Raw genomic sequence first — 14,708 nt, 5'->3', positions numbered from 1 at the left:
AAAAATTTAGTATTCTCTTCTTTGAAAATCAGATGAAATACACACTTGATAATAGGATCCTGGTGTAGTTTATGAAATCCCAGCCTCACCAAGCAGAAGTTTTAACATTAGGACTGGCACATGTCAAGTTTTTTGGCAAAGCTATAGATCCCCAGTCTTCCTCAACGGCAGACAAAAATGTGTCTTATTAAGAGGTGATAGACACAGCTTTACCAACAAAACTGAAACTTACTGTTATCAGCGAAAGCATAATTATATTCAGAAAGTAGCTTACTCTTAAATGAAATCAAAGTTTACCTTATCCATTAGGATTCACTGTTAAGTCGATTCAGAAGAATGTTTCTCTGTATCCAGATACACCCAGATGTCCAGCCCCAAACATTTCATCACCACGTAAGTATTGACACGTTAGCCAGAAAAAAGGAATTCAGTGAAGAATTTCAGAGGGAGGAAAGTTAAAGGAATTAGTCTTAGCTAGTTAACATTTAAGAAGATACTATCAAGACTTTATGAAAAATTATTTTTCTCACTTAGGTCAAATATAATTACCAAATGCCCACTGAGCAGAAGACACACGGGCTTCACAGAAGGAACTCCTGACCTGTAATTCCGTTTTTAACCTGCTCTGGAACATCAATATCTGATATCAGCATCTGACATGGCCATCATGTCTCATTCAATGTGCCCAAAAAATGAACAGATCATTCAACCCAGTATGGTTTATTGGAAAGCATGAGCTTTCCTGTTAACCCAAGATTCAAACCTTCCCTGTTCCTGAAGCCTCATGTTCATGCGACCTGCACCTCACAAAGCCCCATGCTTAGAAAGGTCCTGTCTTAGTTTAATGTCCTACTTTTAACAGTTTTTTAACAAGATGTCTCACATTTTCTTTTCGCTATAGGCGGGTCTACAGATTATGTAGTCAGTCACGTTCTGTCCCTAGCATGCTAATAGTTTTGTGACCTTAGGCAAACTACGTAATCCAAGATGTTTTTCAAAAGTGTTCATATCATTTTGGACTAAGAATTCTAGTTGCAGACAGCCACAGAATAGGAAAAAAAAAATCCAAATGATACATTTAATACAGATTTTGTAGCTAGAATATATAAAGAACTGTTACAACTTAATAATAATTTAAAAAATCATTCCAAAGTGAGCAATGAATCTGAATAGGCAGTTCTCCAAAGAAGATCTACCAGTGATCAATAATCATATGAAAAGATTCTCAACATGATTAGCCAACAAGGAAGTATAAATCAAAACCATAATGAGATAATGACTTCATACCCACTAAAATGGTTATAATCAAAAAGACAGAAAATAACAAGTGTTGGAGAAGATGTAGAAAAATGAGAGTCTTCATACATGATCAGTGGGAATATAAAATTTTATGGCCATTTTGTAAAAAATCTGGCAATCCCTCAATTGGTTAAATATAGAGTGACCTTTGGCCTAGTAATCTCACTCCTATGAATATACCCAAAGGAAACGAAAGTGTGCCACACAAGTGTTTACAGCTACTCATAATAACCAAAGAGTGGAAATAATTCAAATGTGTATCAACTGCTGGATTTTTAAAAAGTAATATATCTGGGGCACCTGGGTGGCTCCGTCGGTTAACATTTGCCTTCAGCTCAGGTCATGATGTGCTACAACATAGATGAACCCTGAAAATGCTGTGCTAAGTGAAAGGAACCAAGGACAAATGATCACAAATTCGTTAATATGAGTGTCCGGAATAAGCAGATGCATAGAGACAGAAAGTAGACTAGGGTTTAGAAGGGGCGGTAGAACAGCAGGAGGATGCCAGCTAGGAGGTACTGGGTTTCCTTCTGGAGTAATACAAATATTTTTAAATGTATTCTGGTGATGGTTGCTCTATACTAAAAACCATTGAATTGTGTACTTTAAATGGGTGAACTGTATGGTATGTGAACCATATCACAGTTTTAAAATCAAAGAATTCTGGTTGCTCCACATCCTCATCAACTTTTTGTGCTGTCCGTCTTTAATCTTAGCCTGCTGATGTATGTGTTGGCTCACTGTGGTTTTAATTTGCATTTTCCTGGTGTCTAATAATATTGAGCATCTTTTTTTGTGTTCATTATCTGCTTTGGTAAAGTGGCTATTCAATTCTTTTGCCTATTTTAAATGAGGTTATCTTTTTATTGTTGTTTGACGTAGTCATCATCTAATGCTGTTACAAATTGCCCCAAGATTCAGCAACTTAAAATAACATTCATTATCTCTTTCAGACTCGGAAACGTGGGAATCAGAGAGAGGCTGAGAAGTGGTTGTGGCTGAGTCTCTCCTGAGGTTGCAGTCCTGGTGGGACTGCAGTCATCTGAACGCTCAACCGGGCAGGAGGACCCCTTTCCAGACTCACTCATGAGCTCGTTGGCAAGCTTCAGCTCCTCGCCACGTGGTCCTCTCCACGGAGCTGTCACAGAGTAGTGGCTCTGTGTCTACAGAGTGTGTGATCCAAGAGAGAGAACCACTCAAGAGAAGCCATAGTATCTTTCATAACCCAATCTTGGAAGTGACCTACCATCACTACCTCCTCGTTCTGCTGGTCACACATACCACACCTGGAGCAGTGGGGGAGGGGACTGCAGCAGGGCGAGAATACTAGGCAGCTGGGCTCATTGAGACCTGTTTGTGAGCTGGTTACTGCTCTTGAATTTGTATTTTCTTTTCTCATTCCCAGCCAGTCATCAGCTATTTCTTAGAAGCATCTCTCAGATTTGCCCTATCCTCTTAATGCCCCAGTGCCACCGTTCTGGTACCCATGTGAAACATTCAGATCTAACTTCTCTCTTCTCCCACAAGCATCACACCCTTCAATTCACTGTGCATTTCACTGACAACAAATCCTTCCTGTACCATGTTTCAGCTGCTAAGTCATCTCACAATTGTCTCTAGCTGTAGTCTCTAGCTGTGTAGTCTCTAGACACATGTGGCTACTGAACACTTGAACTGTGGTCCATGCTACTGAGGAACTCGATTTTTCCTTGATTTAAATTTAGTAACTGGAGGAGTATAAAACATTTTTAATATTGGTTACATGTCAAAATGGTAATATTCCAGACATATTGGATTAGGGAAAATATATTATTAAAATGAACTTCACCTGTTTCTTTCTACTTTTTTAGTGTGGCATAAAAAGTTTTCAATTACATGTGTGGCATTATTAGTGAACAGTGATGGTCTATAACATCGAGTTCAAACTGACTGACTTTTGAGGCAACAGAAACAAGAATCCGCCTTAACTATCCAAATTCATTTCCTGTGTAACCTGCCCTCTTCATTCCTGTCATAATCTCTTCTGGATGTCCCCAAGGCCATAGTGTTGATTTGCTGCCTCTGTGCCTGGGCTCATGTGATTCCACAGGCCAGGAAAGCTGTTCTTTTATCCTCTTCTAAAAGTTTTCCATCCTGAAGACCTGTCTTAAGTCTTATTTCCTGCGATAGTCTCTTATTCTAACCTGAACTGGGCTTTTTTTTTTTTTTTCTGAATTTGAGTTATACTTCTAATCAGCATCATAGATGATCACTCATTTCTTGCTTACTTATTTGTTGAATGCTAATTATTTCTCTCAAATTATACATTCCTTCAGGATAGAAACTGTATCTTCTAGGTTGTCTGAATTCAAAAAACCTACTGTTGGGAACATGATAAACGGCCATACAAATCTGATACACTAATTAACTAATTAGGAAAGCAATTTTGGAAACAAATAACTCTGTGTGTATTTTGATCAGTGTAAACCTGGCACTGTTATGGGAAAATAAGGTTGTAAAATTTATTTATCAAAACACAGATGCTCCTCGCAGATGAATTAAGTACTCACAACATGTGAAACATTATCCAGAAGCCAACACCAGGACCGAACGGCAGGGACATGACCCCTCCTACTTTTTCCTGTTAGAAATCAATGATTGGTCATCTAGGAAAGGTTCTCAAAAGCTTGCCAAAAGGTCACCACTGCAGGGTTGAGGTCCCTCAGACGGCCAAAGCCCACCCCTCACCCCTGAACTCCCCCACTAGAAAAGATCTCTTCCAATGCCAGAAATGAGCTGCTTATTCGGACTGTCCCAATAGCCCACTTCTACAATGGCCTCTGCAGCTGTGCCTTTTCCGAACTCTAACCAGGCTGAGGCAGTGCTGTTGGGTCAGATCTACCCTACTTCGTTGCCAATGAGCTAGGTCGGAAGGTTTTAAGGCTCAACCTCTATCCCTACCAGACCTCGTGGAAAAATACTAACACCCACTCATTTCACCTTTTCATTGCTGAACCTCCCAAAGTTTTGAAAAGTGGCCTTTTGTGGGAAGAGTGTTTTGAGCCAATGCTATTTTTGTTTCATTTTTGTTTTTTGCCAAGCCCCTGACCTAGAACCATATCACTGATCCCAACCCAAAGCTGTGTAAGTGTGGCTGTCTCAGTGTACCCCTTTGGCCAGCACCGACCGCAGGACGCCTAAAGCATAGATCACCTCACAGAGTCTCAGGTGTCTTCTCAAACAAAAGGAATTGAGTCACACAATTGGAGGCCAAGAAGCAAAGCATTGCTCAGCTATTACTAACAAGCAGTGCAGAAAACAGATCTTGATCCAATAATGTTGATCTCAATTTATTGATGTCCAAAGGGTATCAGCATGCTCTCTGACATGTAACAAAGTGAACAGTATGAGATACAGTAGAGCCTGTGACCCAAGAACAGTTCTCGTAAGGTAGTTACCATTTTCTCCCTTGAACTATAGGCAGGATGAGTGGCCTCATAGACCCCAGAGTTTTGGAGACACCCAAGGTGTAAGTAAGTAAGGAGTAAGGCAATCTAGATGCCTTCCCTTTCCTCTTGCTCACGGCCCAGTGCAAGTTAAATAAGCCCTCTTCAAGGCTAATATTCAGTAAATAAATATCAGTATAGCCATGTGATTGTTAGGACATTGAAATACTTCTAAACCAATCATAAATACCCACGGCCCATGTCAGCGAATCTGGGCAATCTGGCCCCAAGAACCCCGAATGGGCACCATTGAGAAAAGCAACCTGACACCTGCCAGCCAGCAGGCCACAGCTGTCCACACTAGACCACACTGCCACGTGTTCATAGTGAACCAAGTCCTTTCAGGGAAGATAATAGTGCTTGTGTCCCAGAAGGCAAATGCCTGATGCCCATCAGGCTGCACGAACCTTGTTGAGACCACCTGCGCAGGCTAACCCCAGGGCTGTCCTCACAGCACTGCAGTGCGCCGGAGCTGCTCAGGATTTTGAATTTTACCCTTGGCCTTTTGTATGTTTGTGATACTCATTGCGTCCCCCCCAATGAAGAGGACTGGCCTATATGCACTGCAATGCGGTTACTGCAAGGACCACATAGGCCAAAGCTGGATCAGAAAAATCTCAGAAATGGGGCTGCATCTGGGGGCCCTTTTCCCTCTATCTCCCTTTTCTTGGCTACATGCAATCTCATGCAGACTTCTCCAGTCATTGAGGGCCTGTTACGATCCAGGTACAATGGTAGGTGCTGGGCCCTGCAGCCTTGGAGGCTACAAGGTGCTGTGGAAGCCCACGGTAAGTCCACCTGTGATCATCTAGAAGCCAGAGAAGGCTTCTCAGGAGAAGCAGCTGCTTGAGACAGGGGAACACGCTGCATGGATGGAACAGAGGCTGTGACTCCGGCACCCTGATAGGGCACCAGAGAGGCAGGGTGGGATCAGATCACGAAGGGCTCATGAATCCACCTTTAAAGTGTATTTAAGCAGAAATACGACATAATCCATCAAATTTTAGTTCCGTCAGAATCACCTTGAAGTACAGCCGGTGGAGAAAACATGTCTGGTTCTCCATGCCCGCCCTCTGTCTTTTCTGTACCTTCATACTTGCCAGACTTGCACAAAGGTTCGATGTGCCCAGGCTTGTCTGGTCCCAACTGCATTTCATGACATCATCTTACAATACGGCTTTTAATAGCGATGTATTTATGTATTCCTTTTGCTTTCATCGTATTTGCCGAGTAGCCAATCTGTTTCTCGTTTTCTGATCTAAGCAGAGCAATCTGATTAGCCAAACCTTAACTTTTCTGACCCATGAATGTGCCACCTTAGATCAAGGGGCTATGGGGTTTGACCATCTGTTTGAGTACTGGGGATGTTCGCGGCTTTCAAGATCATGTGGGTTTGGCCGGGAAGGACGGCTTATTTCTCAGACCGTCAACCGATCTCCCTGCCCAGAGTAATGATTCAAAGAGCAGCCGATAAAGATAGGACCATTAATAAAATAGAAACATTTAAAAATAAAAATGGTTCTTGTAAGAAAAAAAAAAAAATGTCACAGAAACATTCTACAAGAATATCTGCCCCAACTGTTAACAGTGGTTTTCCTTAAGTGGTGAAAATATGTGTGACTCAGTACTTTTCTGTAATTATTTATATTTTCTGTTGTTTCTCATGAGAACGGTTGTCTTATTTTTAAAAAATGGTTTTAAGGAAATAACAAATACTGCATAAAACTTACCATATTTTTCTTCATAAGTCATTCTCAAAATATTTTTCAGACAAGTTTTCTCTTTACCACACGCACTGAATTTCTAGGGAGTTGCCCCCAGGTGGTGAATGTACCACATCAAAAAAGACCGAAAGGCTAAAAAACAAAACAAAACAAAAAAACCGAAAGCTTTATGTTTTTCCATAAAATGGTCTCTCCAAATAAAATTCTTAGAAAAGCATAAATATGGCTGGTCCAAAGCTAGTGAGTTATCTCAGTTGACGGTTTATAGCCAAATTACAAAGTGAACTCCATATGCTACTCTTTCCTCCCTTTTCACTACTGCATTTGACAAAAAAAAGAGAGAATTAAAAAAAAAAAGCTTTAATACTTTTCTTGATTATGATATACTCCATGTCAAATTGTATCTCTCATTAAAAATACATACATAATGGGGCACCTGGGCAGCTCAGTTCACTAAGCGGCTGCCTCTGACTCGGGTCATGGTCCCAGAGTCCTGGGATTGAGCTCCACAACGGGCTCCCCACTCGGCAGGAGGCCTCCCTCTCCCAATCCCTCGGCCTGTGTTCCCTCTCTCGTTGTGTCTCTCTCTGTCAAATAAATGAAATCTTTAAAAAAAATACATACATAACACATACACGTTGATGTAACACTAACATTGTAAAGACTGTAAAAAACATGAGACTTGATACACAGTAATAGTATAATGTCTATTTATATATTTGTAATACCTGGCATATTTCTCATATGCAATGTCAAATTATCTTCATTATCCAAAAATATGTACATTACATAGGTGTGGTCTTGAGAACTTCAGTTTAGCAGTATATATTTAAAATTACCTCCTCAAATGAGTAAATGAGTAAAGTGATCTGTCCTACCAAGTTTGGTAAGCTGGGTTACAAATTCTGTGATGTTAGCAAGTCCCACAGAGAACTGTGTAATCAGGAAGATCTTTTGTAACAATAAAGGCCTTTAAACTCCTCTGGGTTTCCCTAAAACAGTTTGTATGTATGTATATGTAGCAATAATAGTTACAAAAATGTAAGTTAGTTAAAATTTGTTTAAAAGTATGCATAGACTTTCTTCTGATGAACATTAGGTTCCCTAATATCTGGTATCTCTTTTGGGGAGAAGAAATGAAATCAAATGAATGTCAAAATAATGTTTTTCCACTCATACAGGAAAGCCTTGAGTCCTTCTCAGAGTCACTTTTATACTGTTCTTGTGCTCAATTGGTGAGACTGTCTATGTTCTTAATACTGTATTCACTTTCCCTAAAAGCTAAGGAAAGAAAGCTGTAATTACCAGCATTTCTTCCGCACAGCTACAATGTTCAGAAACCCTCCTTGAGGCCTCTTTCCTCCAAATCCTAAATCAAAAAAATCCTAAATCAAAAAAACAAGAATAACTCATCCCATGATATGGGGGTGAAATCAATGGAAATTTGTGAAATTTTTGCCTATATTTAGGAGCAAAAGAGTTGCTTAGAGTAAATGGATGGTAGAAGGCAAGGCAGCAATGTTTGGTATGTGTTCTTAAGATTCAGAGCGGATGAAGTAGGAAATAATTAGCGGCTGATCCAAGACTGATGGTAAATGGTAACATCAAAGATTTCTCTCTCTCTCTCTCTTTTTTTTTAAGTTTTAACTTGTGACTTCAGGACAACTTAGAGACAGCTGCTGCTGTACGCTGACCTGCTCCCAGACTCCAGATTATGTTGAGGACAGCATGTCCACACTCGCGGGAAGGGCTGGGGAACAGGCAGCCAGAGATGGCATGGAGAAGTGCCTGTTGGCTGGGAGTTCACTTCCTTTTCATCTTGGTGTCAAGAAATTGTCTCTACGTTTCACTTAACTCATTGGTCCTTACGGAGGCTCCTGCTGAACTGCATTAACTATTATTTCCAAGATAAATTTGACTGTTTTTGCCAGGTAATATATTTAACTTTTCTTGTGGAAAAAAGAGGGGGAAAATCTGCATGAAGAAAGAAACTGTGAAATATATTTACCAAAAAAAAAAAAAGAAGAAGAAGAAGAAGAAGAAGGAGAAAAGGAGACAAGAGTATGTTCTTTCTAATTTTCCAAGGTTTTATTTCATTTATAGCATTTCTTTTGTGGACACTCGAGATTAGTCACAATAAGCAAACTTTTCAGTGTCGGTACATTCTATACAAACAGTTGTGAAAATCAATTAGGGTCAGATTTAATATTTGGGAAGGCATTTTAAAAGCTAGGATTATTTTTCAGTTGTAAGGTATTAAGAGTCCTAGCACAGTCCCATCTGCCCAAACATAGGTCTCCAAATATTACCTAAATAATGAGGCATTTAAATATCAGAGAAAGAAATTACTAAACAAATTAAAAACCCAGTCCAAATCAGCATATGAGAAATCCATTTCTTGTCTCCTCTTGTCTTTCCAGTCTTCTTTTGGCTTAACTTTTTACCAGAATGATTTGGTAATATGATGTATGGAGGAGATAATATGGGTGCGGCTTAGGAAAAGAACTTGATTCTGGGTGTGACATTTTAAAGGAGACTTTTAAAGTTCTGTTATGGAATGCCTAAGACATTAAAAGATCCTTCCCTGTTCCCTATGAAATTCTGTCCTATTCCCTGGGAAATGAATGTCATAATTATCCTTGTCACATGATGTTCAAAATATAGATTATGAAATTGTTAACACTTCTAAAAATAAAGCTAGGCAAACTTATTCCAAAGCAAAGTTCACAAAAGGAATAAGCAATCTGGATGTAAATATTCTGAGATACCAAACTATGCAATAAAATGATCATACAAACTCAAAAGTATCACGGAGGATCCAACAATAAGTTGATTTTAGATTTTCTCTGAATAGCTAAGAAAACAAGAAAATATCCAGGAAAGTTGAAGAATTGGAGGAAATGACTCATTAAGGTTGTGCGTGCTCTAGCACGTAACCTTTGTCCCGAAAGCAGAACACTCTGCACCTAATCAGAAGGGCTGGGCTGGGCAGTTCACTAAGGAATGTTCAAATGAAGCCCAGGGGAAGGCCCTCCAGTGTCCCTTCCCTGAACTTTTGGCTCTCAGAATCCAGCATTTAATTTAATTTAATCCAGTGTTTACTGAGATAGAGGAGAGCTGAGACCCTAAGGATCCATATACTTCAAGGCTATGGCAATTACTCTATTCTCCATCTAGCAACATGTCTGTGGGAAGTAAGTGGGAATGCATATAATTCCCATTTTATGAACATATAGACACTTTGTGTGTATGTGTGTGTGTAGTGATAGAATAAAGATGAATACTTAAGCCCCCAAAATTCTGTTAGGCAGAAGCCTACACGCCCACCATTGGAAACCTCCTGTAAATATACCTGCGTGATTGTTCTAAAAATTTATCCTTTGCTTCTGATACCTCAGCCACTTGTAGCCCTCAATACCATATCCAATTCCCCTTAGTTTATGTACTTCAGCAAATCTGCACTGTAACTGAAGGAAAACGCAAAAAGTTGTAACATTCTATCACAAATGTTAGGGATTTCTACCTCAAATCTAAAAAAAAGAGAACATAGACATGCTTTGTTTTCACAAGGGTCATTCGGTCTTTTCTAAGACAAGCATAAACAATTCATACAAGTTAATGATTTAAAAGGAACACAGAAATGAGATTGCACAATATGGTGCTAGTAATTTTTTGCAACTAAATCAATTAAAATTTAGAGTTAAGTGACTTACCTTTACACGCGCCTGACAGAGGCTACACGGATGGCAAATGCTGCGTGAGTCACTAAAATCCAGTGAACGACAGTCAAAGCCAAGTGCAGCAGATGATTGCTGGTTGAGAGTCGTGGCGGTGGCAGGCCTGCGATGTTGATGTGTGCGAGAGTAGCTGGTGACTTTCCATGCTAGTCTGATATACCTGAGTAAGGATCTGACCGGGTCTAGAAAGGCTGTGAGAGCTGCCTGCGGCCACTGCTACTACTAACCGTTATTCGAGAGACCTTGGTTAATGCGCCATTAAAAATCATATTTCAGGGGCGTGTGGGTGGCTCAGCCAGTTAAGCGTCTGCCTTCAGCTCAGATCATGATCTCAGGGTCCTGGGATCGAGCCCTGCATCAGGCTCTCTGCTCAGCAGGGAGTCTGCTTCTTCCTCTCCCTCTGCCCTTCCCTTGCTTGTGCTCCCTCTCTCTCTCAAATAAATAAAAAAAATTAAAAAATAATATTTCAAAAATATATAAAGCATATTAATGATACAGTGAAACGCTCATATATGATGATTAAACAATAGTTCACAAAACAATATATTTGGTAATATTCGTAAAAATAAATATGCACGCAGAGAGAAGATGAAACCTACTCTAAAATGCTGATATTATAGTATTGGGGGTGGGTTTTGTTTCCTTTCCATTTTTTCATATTTTTTGAGTTTCCACAAACATTTCTTCATAATGCATTCATTTTATAACCAGAAAAAAGTCAATAATTTCATCTGAAAGTATTTATTTAGAATATTTAGAATATTTTGAAAAGGTGAATTTTGGCAGTTACTTTATTAAGAAGCTATGCCATTGGCACAGTAATCCAGAGAAGAATGAAAGAAAGAAAACAGAAGGTTCAGAAATTTGGCCTAGTGCACAAAACAGCTTAATGTATACATTGGCCATCACACATTTGTGGGAAATGGATGTTTGCTCAAGAACAATGTCAGGAAAATTGGCTAGATATTTTGGGGGGGTGGGATGAAGAATCAACTTAGAGCTTTCAAAATAATTTACAGATTAGTAAAAACTTAAATCCTAAAAATCAAATAGTTTATATGTTGGAGGCAATATAAGAATATTTCCTTAAAGATTCCACTGAAAACATAAAAGTTTGAAGACCACTATACTGTACTATTTGGTTTCAATAAAATGCAATGGACTGTTACTTCTCAAAAACTACTGGAGAAGTAGGAACAATGGTCAAAGCGTCACATTCCCCCAACACCGGCCTCATGGTCATTTAAATTCCTGCTTTAGGAAACCTGTAAATCTTTCTGTAATTACCTTGCAAATAGTCCAAATCTCAGATATAAAATCTGAGGATATCTAGGCCTGTCCCTTAAGAAATAAAAGATTTGTGTACTGAGTTCACCAGAATTCCTTAATATGGTTGGTCTGTCCTAACAAGAACCAACTTCCACTCAGATGCCTCAGCAGAAGAGATTTTATTGAAGGGACTATTTACAAAAGTTCTGGGTTAGGTTTGGGTAGGGTGAAGGGATGTAACAGGACACGGACGTGGTAAGAGACCTGAAGGTACCCAGGCTCTTGCAACTCAAGAAGCTGTTACCACCTCTAGGACTGAAGGGTTCAGGGGAGGAGATCAATCAGCAGAGCAGTGAAGGGGAAGCTGCCTTGCCTCAGAGGTCCAAATGGAGAAGAGGTCAGAATAAATACCCAGGTTTTTCCTCCTTTCTACCCTCCAACCTATTTTTGGTATCACCCAGTGGCCACTCTTACCTGGAAGCCAGCCGGCAAAAGAGCCCAGAGAAAATGGTTGATGGAAGCTCTGCCTACAGAGAGACAAGAATCCGGCAGAGAAGGGTGGGAAACGGATCTGGCAGAGCTGGTAGAAAATAACCAGCGCACTTACAATGGTGGGGTATCGGGAACCATGATCCATCATAAAGCAATGCTTAACTCAATGATGGTATTAGCCATTCCCTAATGAAGAAAATAATGGTACTCAAAAGACCATTATGCATTCAAGGAGCACAGAAGAGATGGCAAACGGCTCCATCTGGGAGACTGAATTCTGGGTGGATTTTCTCAGTTTGACAGCTAAGATGCTTTCTTGTTGCCTATGTGAAGTTTCTTATATTTTTGCTTATTCCAAAAGAATACACACTACAGGAAACACAAACATAACAGAAAACCAGACATCTACAGTCTCACCCCTACCCCAACACCACTATCAACATCTCAGTGTGTTTACATCTTTCAGGATCTTTTTCTCTGCACACAGACACAGGAGTATGTTGTATTGGGGATGATGACATAGACATGGTTTACTTAATTGAATTTTTCCTGTAATAAGTCAGGAGCACTAGCTCATGCAATAAAATACCATTCTGCCACTTTTTAAAAGATTTTAAACTTTAAAAATACTTGTCTGGTTATAACTGATTTCCATCCTCATTTCGTGTGCTTTCTCTTTTGGCTATTAGCAAATACACTGTGATGAGCTTTCTTATAGTCTACCCTGCACACATCACTGTCCACTGTGCCAGTTTCATGCCACAGCCTGTTCTTCTACAGCCCTCAAGCTAATCGTTCTCATATTTTTACAGGGTTTTAAATACAAAAGCACATACACAAAGAAGAAAAGCAACAGAGACACATGTGGCTTGCAAAGCCTAAAGTATTCACTATTTGGGCTTTTACAGAAAACATTTGTCAATTCCTTACTATGAATTCCCAGAAAAGCAGTTTTTGAGTCAATGGGTGTGAACATTTTTGAGGCTTTTACTGCATTTGGCCAAACTGCCTTCCAGAAACACTGAAGCAATTTATGTCCTTCTCAGTACTGAGTTGAGTCTTTTGCCGCACATCCTACCTCAAGGGTCCCTGGCCTAAATCACTAGCTTTTATTCTCAGTCAACTAGACCGTGTATTAGCTTTTTAAGTTTTCGCTTCCCGTAAAAGTATGTTTGGCCTTTTACATTTTTCTTTCATGACTTAACTAATTTACATTTTTGTCCATTTTTTAACAGGATATTTATACTTTCTTCATAAGATCTGTTTTAAAAAATGTTACTCTAAAAAAAATTACTCTCCTATCTTGTAGATACTGCAAATTTTTGGTGGTTTTTACTCGTCTTATAATTTAATGGGTTTTTCTGATAAAAGAAATTAAAAATTCTATAGTCTGTCATTTTTCCTTTGTAACTTTGTCCTTTGTCCCAATTTTACTTTCAGATTAAAAGCAATTCAGTTATATTTTATCCTTGAACTTTTAAGACTACTTTTTTTATTTTAATATTTGATTTATTTATTTGAGAAAGAGCCAGAGAGAGTGCCAGAGCAGGGGTAGGGGCAGAGAGAGAAGCAGACTCCCCTGCTCAGCAGGGAGCCCCTAGGTGGGCCTCCATGCCAGGACCCAGGGATCATGACCTGGGCGGGAGGCAGCCACCTAACTGCTTAACTAACGGAGCCACCCAGGCTCCCCAAACTTTGAAGACTTCTAAAAATTTTTAATCTTTCAATCCTTCTCAAATTTAGTGTCGGAGAAGGGTTTTTAAAGCGTGCATAAGTGATATAATGTGAATCCTGGAGTCCTACTGCCGGGTTCGAATTCGGTGTCTGATTTACTCTTCGTGAAGTGGAGGTAACGGCAGGGCCTAGCACGGACCCCAGAACGCAGGAAGCACCAGCGCAGTCAGCGCTGGTCTCCAGCAGCCGCAGAATCCTCCCGGCCGAGGAGCCGAGCCCTGCCGCGCTGGAGACCGCAGGAGCCACAGGGGCGCGGGACGGCGAGCCCAGGCCGGGGATGGAAGGTTTGCGCGCCCTTCCCGGAGCCTGACCCGAGCCTGACCTGACCGTAGGGCACTGCCCCAGACCGCGGTCTCGGCGGCTCCTCGCGGCCCCGGCCCGGGGCTCCCAACTCCGCGAGCGCGGGGCGTCCGGGAAACAGAGACAAACCCGCCCGCCGGAACCTCCCCACACCGTTTCCCGATTTCTTGCCGTGGCCGAGCCGCAGGTGACCGGACCCCGGCGTCCCGGCCCCCCCGGCCGACGAGCCCGGCCGGCCCCGCGGCAGCAGCCTCTTTCCCGGACCCTTCCCGGGGCTCGCGGGCGGGAAGGGACGACGCGGGCAGCCGGGCGCTCCCGATCCCGGACCGGGGGCCCGCGGGGCGCGTGCGCTCGATGCTCCGCTGCTCCCGCACGTCTCCGCCGCCCGTTGCCCCGGGTCGCGGGCCCCCGCGGCCCCCGCCCTGCGCCGCCCGACCAGGTGCCCGCGCCCGCGTGAACCGCCCGCACCCCCGACCTTTCTGTCCCCACCGCGGGGCCCACAGCCGCGGCGGGAAGCCCTGTCCGCCGCCGCCGACCCTCCCCGAGCCGCCCTCCCGGAGCCGCGCGCGGGAGCGCACGAGGGAGCGGCCCCGGCGCCTCGGGGCGGCTGCGGGGAGGGACCGGAACCGCGCGTGAGGGGCCCCGGGCGCGCTCGCCCTCCCGGC

The 14,708-nt window shown here is 41.9% G+C and overlaps 1 protein-coding gene across 1 annotated transcript in view; it reads right to left on the bottom strand.

Moving 5' to 3' along the window:
* Positions 1-14,708, bottom strand: part of SLC40A1 (solute carrier family 40 member 1) — a 747,507-nt gene that overhangs the window by 697,168 nt on the left and 35,631 nt on the right. The gene's annotated exons all lie outside the window — the stretch shown is intronic.

Source organism: Mustela nivalis (assembly GCF_964662115.1).
Source record: "Mustela nivalis genome assembly, chromosome: 11".
NCBI lineage: Eukaryota > Metazoa > Chordata > Mammalia > Carnivora > Mustelidae > Mustela > Mustela nivalis.
This window is presented reverse-complemented; position numbering and strand designations above follow the sequence as displayed.